The sequence below is a fragment of the Carlito syrichta genome, unplaced genomic scaffold, assembly GCF_000164805.1.
Source record: "Carlito syrichta isolate Samal-C Ts95f unplaced genomic scaffold, Tarsius_syrichta-2.0.1 Scaffold304329, whole genome shotgun sequence".
Lineage (NCBI taxonomy): Eukaryota > Metazoa > Chordata > Mammalia > Primates > Tarsiidae > Carlito > Carlito syrichta.
Window position 1 is genome coordinate 206,363 of NW_007248425.1, and position 11,093 is coordinate 217,455.

The window sequence follows — 11,093 nt, forward strand, 5'->3', positions numbered from 1 at the left end:
GACAAATCAAAGAGTTCTTCCTATCCCCACACATCACTCAGCACAATACTTCTGACACCATATCTGTGTGGGTTTCTCCCCACACTGCAAGCAGTTCCCCCGCAGATACCAACTGAGTGTCCCATTATGTAATTCAATTCTGACGTTATCTACCAGGAGACAGTATCAGATCCCAAAGGTGGTCCAGTGCCCCCACTTCTGATGCCAATCATAAGCCCCAATTTGTGACCTATGATGCTTCTGATCAACTAACTATAAATCAGAGTTCTCACAACCCCCTTTTCTCAGGTTCAATTAATTTGCTAGAGTGGCTCACTCAGGGCAACACTTTATTTATGTTTACACATTCATTGTAAAGAATATTACAAAGCATACAGATGACCAGTTAGATAAAAGATGATGTAAACCGGGCTCGGTGGCTCAGCCAGCGAGACCTCATCTCTACAATAAATCAAAATGAGACAGGTGTGGTAGCGCGTGCTATAGTTCCGGCTACTTGGAAGGCAGAGGCAGAAGGATCACCGGAGCCCAGCGGGTGGAGGCTGTGGTGGCCGGGAGCGGTCACTGCACTCCAGTCTGGGTAACAGAGTGAGACACCAACTCAAAAAAAAAAAAAAATGATGTATAAGGCAAGGCATGCATAGGACAACAGGGAGCTGCCATGTTCTCTCTGGGCACGCCACCCTCCAGGTACCGCTATATGTTTAACTATCCAGAAATTCTCTGAACCTAGTCCTTTTGGGTTTTTAATGGAGGTTTCCTTCTGTAGGCATGATTAATTACATCAATGGAAATGGGTGGTCAACTTACACTCTCTCCCTCCCTGGAGGTTGTGATTGTGGGATAGAGTTTAAAGTGCCAACCCTCTGATCACAAGGTTAGATCCCCTGGCAACCAGCCTCTCCATCCTGTGGCTACCCAGGAGCCTCCAGCTACCAGTCATCTCATTAGCGTACACAAAACCACTTATCACTTTGGAAATTCCAACTTTGGATATTGTATGCCAGGAAGCAGGGCAGAGGCCAAATACATATTTCTTATTATATCATAATATCACACATTGATTAAATACCTACTAGTTAATAGGGTTTTTTTCATAGTCAATTTATAATTAACATCAGATTTTGGCCAAGCACAGTGGCTCAAGTCTGTAATCCCAGCACTTTGGGAGACCGAGGCAGGAAGATTGCCTGAGCCCAGGAGTTTGAGACCAGCCTGGGCCTCATGGTGAGATCTTGTCTCTACAATAAATCAAAAGAATTAGCCAGGTGTGGTGGCGTGCGCCTGTAGTTCCAGTTACTTGGAAGGCTGAGGCAGAAGGATCACCTGAGTCCAGCAGGTCGATGCTGTGGTGGTTATGAGCATGCCACTGCATTCCAGCCTGGGCAAAAGAGTAAGACTCTGACTCCAAAAAAAAAACAAAAATCAGATTTTCGTAGCCAGAAAAGACCATGTTCTTTTGAAGTCTTCACTATAGGGTAGTTCCACTTAATGTAATTTCAAATAATAGTAACCAAAATGCTTTTTAAAATCCCTTCAATGAGCTCTAGTCAGTATGGTAACCTAATTCATTTTAGATGCATATTTCAAATTTTTATATTTGATCTTACCTAAAGAGTAATTTCCAAAGTGATATTTACTGAAACCAAAACCCAGACTTCATGTCTCTAGAGTAATCTTGTCTTATAGTAGTTTTAACTTCAGTAAGTCTATATCACCTTACCAAAGTAAGGCTGGCCTGGGCTTGTTGTAAATAGTTGGTTGAGTCAGACAGCTTTTCAAAAGTCAACACCCTTAACAATTCACACAATGTACAAGGAAAGTATTGTACTTTAAAAATGTGTTTCCCCTTATAAAATAAAATTTATCATCTGAGAAAGTCTGCTTAAAGGAAATGAGATAGTTTGTGTTTTCTAGAAAAGAACTGAAAGGGCATCTCATCTCTCTCTTCCCTTCCTTTATCCCATTTCAAGCAAGACCCAGATATTAAATGTTTTATGTATGACAGGAAAAATAACATATCATTAAAGGATGCAAGTCTGCAAAATCTAACAGTCACGTAAGCCTGTGAGATTCCCAAAAACTGCTCAGCATTTTTAATATCTGAAAAGAGTCAAATAATTTTATGTCAAATACAAATTTTCCAAGCTCCCTAGCATATCCCCTCTAAAATTTTAAACAAATATACTTGATATAAAAAACAGCATTTTATCCAAATATCAAATATTATACTGAGTATTTGAACAGCAAACACAAACAGTCCTAATCCCAATCATACACTATGTTGTGAAATGTTAATGTATTTAAATTTTTTAATTATACATGGAATTAACTTAAATACTGTACTTTAAACAATTAGTTATTAACATTTCATTCACATTAAATAACAAGAACACATGAAAAAATGATACCCAAGGCAGGAAATTTTCAAAGGCAAATTGTACATCGTGGGAAGTCTAGTTTTGGCTTCTGAAAATTGTTAACTGCAAACAATCTACAGTCTACACAGATATTCAAAGAAACACTGAATAACTCTTTTAAGGAAAATACTAAATAACAATGCTGTAATAACAGAAAAGTGAAAAGAAATACACTGAGTTATATTTTTACCTCTTAATCAGGCCAAATTAATGAGGAAGACTTAATTACCAGTCACAGTTTCACAATAGTTTTAGTAAATACAAGGTCTCAAATTACTGAAAATCCTTGTATCAATTTTATACAAATTTTCAGCATTATCATTATTTAGAACAAATTTAAATAAATACCAAGCGATAATATTTTGAAAATATCTTGGAAAGTAAACAGTTTATACTGTCTACAGAGTAGGGGTCTGTTCTGACAGGAGAAAGAACAGGATGCAAACATATATTCACAATTATATCCATAGTAACCACTTAGGGCAGTTGCCTTCTCCACCATCCCTATTTTTTTATTTTTTTTTGAGTTAGAGTCTTACTCTGTCGCCCAGACTGGAGTTCAGTGGCCGCTCCCGGCCACCGCAGCCTCGAACTGCTGGGCTCAGGCGACCCTTCCACCTCAGCCCTCCAAGTAGCTGGAACTACAGACACATGCTACCATGCCCGGCTGATTTTTGATTTATTGTAGAGATGAGGTCTCGCCAAGTTGCCCAGGCGGGTCTCCAACCCGCGGACTCAGGCAATCCACTCACCTCAGCCTCCCCAGGCGAGGGATTACAGGCTGAACCACCAAGCCCGGCTTCCACCATCCCTACTACAAGGAGAGCCACAGGATGGATAGTCCATGAAAAGAAATATATGTTCTAAACGTTGTGATTTTTCTCCAACTGTACCCCACACATATACCTGAGTGAGCTGGGAATGGGTACCTCACGTGATCTGCAGGTTGGTAAGCAAAACAGGACAGACCTTGTAGGAGACACTCTGCCCAAACAATAGCACTGATACCTCCCAGGTCAATCTAACTCTGTCTCCTTCTAAGGAATTATGAACACTCACACAAAGAAAAGCAAGAAAAAAGCAGATAGAATTCAAAAAGAAGTTAGGTTATTGATGTAATACTAGAATAACATCCATGAACTCCTAAAGCTAGAAACACAGATAGAAACACAAAACTTTCTGAGATTCTAGAATAGTCTATCATCTCTATTCTCCAAGAGGCTCACATAATTACCCTGTTTGTTCCTGTTTGGGAGAAGGGAGATTGGGACTGAAATCTGTTTGCCTTCTCCTCAGTTCTCCTGAGGTCTTGCCAAGTGGCCAAGATTTGTCTTTTCTTATTATCATATGTATCCTTATACATATATAAGTACTAACTTTATGTATACAGTAAGTCCCCTAAATACAAACCTTCAAGTTATGAACTTTCAAAGATGAGATCGTGCGCTTGCATGTCCAATCATGTGAGTTAATTCAAGTGTCTGGCATACATTGTCACATGGAAGAAACTTTGCCTGCAGTTTGTTCACAATTTCCATGGATTTGAGTAGGTGGATGAGGAGTCCAAAGACGTCTTCAGCAATTTAGTGACCCTTGACAAGAAACTGGAGCTAGATCTGCAAGAGAGCTATTTTATTGAACTCCTTGCTGTGCAACAAGAAGCTTACTAATGAAGAACTGTTGGGATTGGAGGCCCAGAGAAAGGACAAAGAAAGACAAGAGGAAAAGAAACAAGTGAAGAACCAAAGGGATTAACAATGCAGGAAATGGCAAGGGGATTTTCTTTGAGGAAGCACTGTTGAGGCACAGGATCAGAATGCAGAACAATACACGAAGGTTACACAGCCATTCAGAATGCAATCCAGTGCTACCATGTCATCCATGACAAGAAAAAAAGAGCTACTACCCAGACATCTCTGAATCATTTTTTTCAAAAGGGTAGATAGAATTGAATCCAGCAAGGAACCAGAACCTGTGCCATCAACACCAGGCATGAATGAAATTGCAGCTTACACTCCATCTCCTATTGCTGACAATCCTTCAGCTCTACCATTTCCAGTCAGTAACTTTTCTTGCCTGCTCATTCTATGCCAGCCCCTGTATGTCAGCTGTTGTTCTGTACTATACTACTGTACTTGTCAAGTTACCGTCCTGTAAGATTTAAAACTTTTTATTTTTGTATGTATTATTTCTGTGAAAAGTATTATAAACCTATTACAGTACAGTACTAAATAGCTGATTGTGTTAGTTGGGTACCTAGTCTAACTCTGTCAGAATTTGAGTAGTGCTCAGTCTAAGGCTAATAATTTCCTATTCCTGAGCCAAGACTTTTATTGGAACAAATTGGACTTACAAACGGCTGTTGTAACCTTTGTGTATTGTTCTGCATTCTCAGAACGGAACTCATCTGTTTGTAGGGAACTTACTATAGTTTCCTGTGACAAAACATCTGAGATGGTCTCTGTTCCTAAAATCCAAAAGAATGCTAAATAAAAGATCGTCTTGATTTTTAGCTAATTTCCTCTTACTAAGTCATGCCAAATTTTTTAAAAAGTTATAAACTTCCACTTAAAGAAAAACAAAGCCTTTAATACTGATGTAAGCCACTGAATAAAATAAGCCATGAATTCATACTGATCAGATAGATTAGGCAGGTGATAGATGACATAGAGATAGATAGGTTTGAATATCTCTGCCAAAATTCACGCTAAATTAAATTGCCATTGAAACAGTATTAAAAAGTGGAGTCTTTAAGAGGAAATTAGGTCATGAAGGCTCTGCCCTCATTAATTGGTTAATGCTATAAGTGTGTTATTGAAAGAATGGGCTTCTGATAAGTTTGACCCCTTCCTCTCTCTGTCTCTCACATTCACTTGCCGTGCAATGCCTTCTCCTATGGGATGACCTTCACCAGAAGCCAATCCCATGCTCTTGGACTTCTCAGCATCCAGAACCATGAGCCAAATAACCATCTATTCTTGAAAAATTACCCAGTCTGCGGTATTGTATTATAGCATCAGAAAACAGACTTACAGTAGAATGTCATCTAATAAGTGCTAAAGAAATAATACACTCTGAAAACTATTTCACAACCATAATAATAATTGACTCAGGTAAAAATCATCAATGAGTGCTCAAGCAACAGGTAAAAGTTTCATGAGAAAGAGAATATTAATGTACCCTCAAATTATGACCTTAGATTACTTATTAATTACAAAGGGAAAAATGGTAATCTTATAGTAAAGAAGTCTTGTAGTAATGTCTTAACCAAATGATTAAAATTAAAATCACAAATAATAAAACAAACTGATATATGCCCTGATAAGGCCATAACATCATCTATGTATTTTTCCTGCCAAAAATGCATAACCTGAATTTACTCATGAAAACACAAAACAAACCCAAATTGAGGGCTGTTCCACAAAAAGAACTAGCCTATACTCTTCAAAAATATTAACATCATGAAAGACAACGAGGCTGATGAACTGTTCCAGATTACAGGAGATTAAAGTGACATGACACCTAATTTAATGCATGATTCTATATTGGTGAATAAAAGTTATGGGGCATTACTGAAACAACTAGAAGAACGTGAACATGAGTATATTAGATAATAGTATATATCAATGTTAAGTTTCCTAAATTTTATAACTGCATGGTGTTTAGGTAAGAAAACACCTTTATTCTTGGAAAATATTCACTGAAGAATACAAGAGTATAAAAGGGCATGATGTCTGTAACTTACTTTCTTTTTGTTTTTTTTTTTTTGTTTTAGAAAGTAGGATTTATTGAAAGGGCAGAAAAGCTCCCAGAGTGGGAGGGGACCCTAGGGAGTTGCCCTGTAGCTTACTTTCAAATGATTCAGAAAAAAACAACCTGTGGTGAGGGAAGGGGGGATGGAAGGAGCATGTGTGATAATGTAAATGTGGCAGGATATTAACAACTGGTAAATCTGTCTGAGGGGGCCTTAGACGTTCTTTTACTATTTTTACAACTCTTCAGTAAATGTTGTTATTTCCAATTAAAAAAAATTTTTTTTTAATTGCTGAACTTGGAAGAAAGAGACAGCACTCCTGGCTACCAAAGAGTAGGAACTAAAAACCATATAATGCTGTGTTCGAAGAGGAAAAGGAAACCAGGAGTAGCCCAGCAAACAACTTGAGTTAAGAAGACAGAACTGAACGACTGGGAAAAACAAGGTGGTTAGTTCTCTGGAGAGGAGAAAGCTGCATAGAGAGAATGCCAGAAAGCTTCAGAAGGTTCCCCTTGAGAATTCAGTTGAGTACTGACAGCACATGCATATGATAAAACCATGAGGCTGGAGAAAGAACAACCAGAAATGATTACAGATAAGAGTGCCTGGCATGCATATGCGGCTGGGAATAGTGCCTATTCCCACCAACCTAACAGAAAAACTTTGTGATTCACAGTCATTGGGTAGAGTATACAGAAAAGTCTTGGCTCAGGAGTAGGAAATTATTAGCCCTAGACTGAGCACTACTCAAATTCTGACTAAAAAACCTTAAGAGCAAGTTCTGAAAGAATCAAGCTATTTTCAAATAACTGCATCTCAGAATAAAGCTCAAAATTATCTATAGAAAGATAAAAATATTCAGCACCTAAAAATGTAATATTCACAATGTCTAGCATTTAATAAAAAATTATCAGGCATCCAAGGAAACAAAAAAATATGACCCATAATAGGAAGAAAGTTCATCAAAACCAACCCAGCACTGACAGAAATGTTATAATTAGGAGACTAGAATATTACAACAATTATTGTATCTATGTTCAATATATTAAACAAATGTAGTAGACGTGAAAGATATTTTTTAAAAGACCCTAATCAAGCTTCTGGAGATAAAAACAATATGAGATGAAAAATTTACCAGATGGAGTTAATAGCATATTAGACACTGTAAAATAAAAGATTAGCGGCCTTGAAAACATAGCAATAAAAACTTCACAAAATGAAACCTAGTTAAAAAAAAAGAAGAGCTTAAAAAAATAAACAGAGCATAATTGAGCTGTGGGACAACTTCAATAAGCTTTCTATACATATAAGTGAAATCCCCAAAACAAAGACAGGATGGGAGACAGACAGAAAAAATATTTGAAGAAAAAATGGCCAAAATTATCCCAAATTTGTTGAAAACTACAAACTCACAGATCCAAGAAATTCAATGAATCCCAAGCACAAGAAACATGAAAAAGACTATATACCAAGGCACATCACAATCAGGTTACTCAAAACCAGTGATAAAGAGAAAAAGGTTAAAAGAATCCAGAGAAAAACAGGCCCTTAAGTACAAAAAAAGATAATAATGAAAGCAGTAGCCAAGCATGGTGGCTCATGCCTGTAATCCCAGCATTTCAGGAGGCCGAGGTGGGAAGATCATTTGAGCCCAGGAGTTCAAGACCAGCCTAGGCAACACAGCAAGACCTCATCTCTACCAAAAATCACAAACTTCGCTGGGCATGGTGATATGCACCTATACTCTCAGCTTCTCAGGAGGCTGAGGTGGAAGCACCTCTTGTGCCCAGAAGTTTGAAGCTGCAGTGAGCAGTGCTTGTAATTCAGTGTGAGCAACAGAGTGAAACCCCGAATCAAAATTTTAATAAGATGAAAGCAGATTCCTTATCAAAAACAAGGCAATGAGACCACGAGTTCAAGACCAGCCTGGGTAACATGGTGAGACCTCGTCTCTACAATAAATCAAAAAATTAACTGGGCATGGTAGCCCATGTATGTAGTTCTGGCTTACTTGGAAGGCTGAGGCAGAAGGATCGCCTGAGTCCAGCAGGTCGAGACGGTAGTGGCCATGAGCGTGCCACTGCACTCCAGACTGGGTGCCAGAGTGACTCTAACTCAAAAAAGAAAAAAAGGCAAATGAAAAGAAAGTGACAAACACTTTTAAAGTATTAAAGGAAAAAAAACTATCAGTCTAGAATTCTATACCTAGTGAAAACATCATTCAAAATCAAAAACAAAACACAGACATTTTGGGACATACAAAAGCTGAGAGAATTTTTCACCAGCCAGTTCTTTCCACAAGAAATACTTTTGAAAAGAGATTACTTTTTAGGCAGAAGGAAAAATCACACCATACTAGAAATAATGTACTACACAAAGAAATGAAAAGGACTGAAAATAGTTACTACATAGGTAAATATTTCAAGATATTCTATCATGATTTAAATCTCTTTAAAAGATAATTGACAATTTAAACAAAAATAACAACAGTGTAGGTTAGGGCTCATAACTTATGCAAAAGTAAAATGCATGTGAACCATAGCACAATTGTCAGGAGAAAAGTAATAGAAGTAAATCATTAGAAGGTTCCTAACATAAAGTGGTATAATATCACTTAAAAGTACACTGATATAAAAGGATGTATACTATAAACCCTAAAGCAGTCATTCAGTTAACCAGTTATTACTGTTAAGCCAACAAAGGAGATAAAATGGAATCCTAAAAAATTAAACTAATCAAAAAGAAGGAAGAAAAAGAGGAAAGGATGAACAAAGAACAAATGGAACAAATAGAAAACAAATAGCAAGATTTAGACTTAAATCTAACCTTGAAAATCTGGACTGGATTTGCAAAAATGAAAATTCTTCTGTTAGGGCAAAAGACTCAAGTGACTTTTTATTCTTTCTCAAATTTGCTGTTCAATAATAAGATAAAGCTCTAAAGTCACCTGTGTTATATAAAGCATCATACACAGAAGAGTGATCAGTGCCTATAGTCCCAGTTACTTGGAAGGCTGAGTTGATAGGATTGCTTGAGTCCAGGAGTTTCAGATCAGCCTGAGCAACCTAGCAAGACACTGCCTCAAAATAAAACAAAGTTGCTTGTTTTTTTAAAGTGGGCAGATGTATATTTGGAATGTTAAAAAAAAAAAAAATACTCCTGCATCTACACAGTTTAAGAAGCAGATTATCAATATGTTGAGGATGCCAGTGTAGCCTCTCCTACTCTCTACCCTAGGCAATTGTTATCCTGAATTCAGAATTAATCCTTTCCCTGCTCTTCTTTATGGTATACCACATGTGTAAGAAATCCTGAATAAGCCGGGCTCAGTGGCTCAGCCTGTAATCCCGTGCCTTGGGAGGCTGAGGTGAGTGGATTGCCTGAGCCCACAGGTTCGAGACCCGCCTGGGCAACTTGGCGAGACCTCATCGCTACAATAAATCAAAAACTAGCCAGGCGTGGTAGCGCATGCCTGTAGTTCCAGCTGCTTGGAAGGCTGAGGCAGAAGGATCGCCGGAGCCCAGCAGGTCGAGGCTGCGGTGGCTGGGAGCAGCCACTGCACTCCAGTCTGGGCAACAGAGTGAGACTCCAACTCAAAAAAAAAAAAAAAGAAAAGATAAAAAAAGAAATCCTAAATAATAGTATTTGTTACACATTTTTCATATGCATAAAAATAGAATTATATATATTTTTATGTGATTGTTTTCATTGTTATATTATTTATAGTCATCCATGTTCATGGACATGTGTAGCATTTTATTTATTAATTTTCCTAACAATGGACACATGAGTTATTTCCAGAGTTTTTCGCCTAGAAACAGTGCTTATGAACATCTTGCACATCTTTTAATTTAAATGGATATATATAGGAATGGAATTACTATATTCTGTTTCCAGACTTTATGGTCACTCTACTTTATTAACAAATGGAGGCTTAGAGAGACCAAGAAATATGTTTAAGGTCATACAACTAGGTAGTAGAGTTAAAATTAATATATTCTACCCTTTCCACTTTAAAGAAAAAACTCAAGGTTACGTAGCTCATACTTCTGGAAACATGCAATTATCAAAAAGACTCCTGATGAATAATGTTTTATCTTGTTTAACCTAAAGTTAAAAGAGGAGGTCCTAGCAACTTGCTTCACACAATCCTACCACTTGACCACTCACAACACTTTGGTTACAAGATCACATGATTAAAATTTTCATCTGATTAAAATAGCCTGCACTTCACTATTCCTGAAAACTATAGTCAAATGTTAAATATGTATATAAATTGCATATGTATAAAATTATTTTTAAAAACAGTAATAAAGTAACTCACATTGTGACTACAATGTTAAATTACAAGCACTTTCATTTTTGCCATGACTAAATCTGGATTACTATAAAGACTCACTTGAAGTGAATGTAATAATCATTTTTAAAATTCTACATATTCATTTTAGAAACTACTTGAAAATGCTTTCAAAAATGTTCTATATTTCAAATGGATATGGTGGCATGCACCTGTAATTCCAGTTACTTGAAAGGCTGAGGCAGAAGGATCGCCTGAGCCCAGGAGGTAGAGGTTGCAGTGGCCATGAGTATGACACTGCTTTCCAGCCTGGGCAACAGAGTGAAACTCCAACTCAAAAAAAAAAAAAAAAAAGAGTTCTATATTTTATCTAAACCAACCAAATAACTTCCAAATTACCTACCATTATACTTATGCTTTAAAAAGAATGCAAAGCTAAACTTTTTTTTCAGCTAAGTCAACCATTTAGTCTCATAGTCTTTTATTTTAAAAATATTTGTAATAATTTGGTATCTGATTTCACAATCTTAATTTTGCTTTTATTTTATTTATTTATTTATTTATTTTGAGTTGGAGTCTCACTCTGTCACCCAGACTGGAGTGCAGTGGCCGCTCCCGGCCA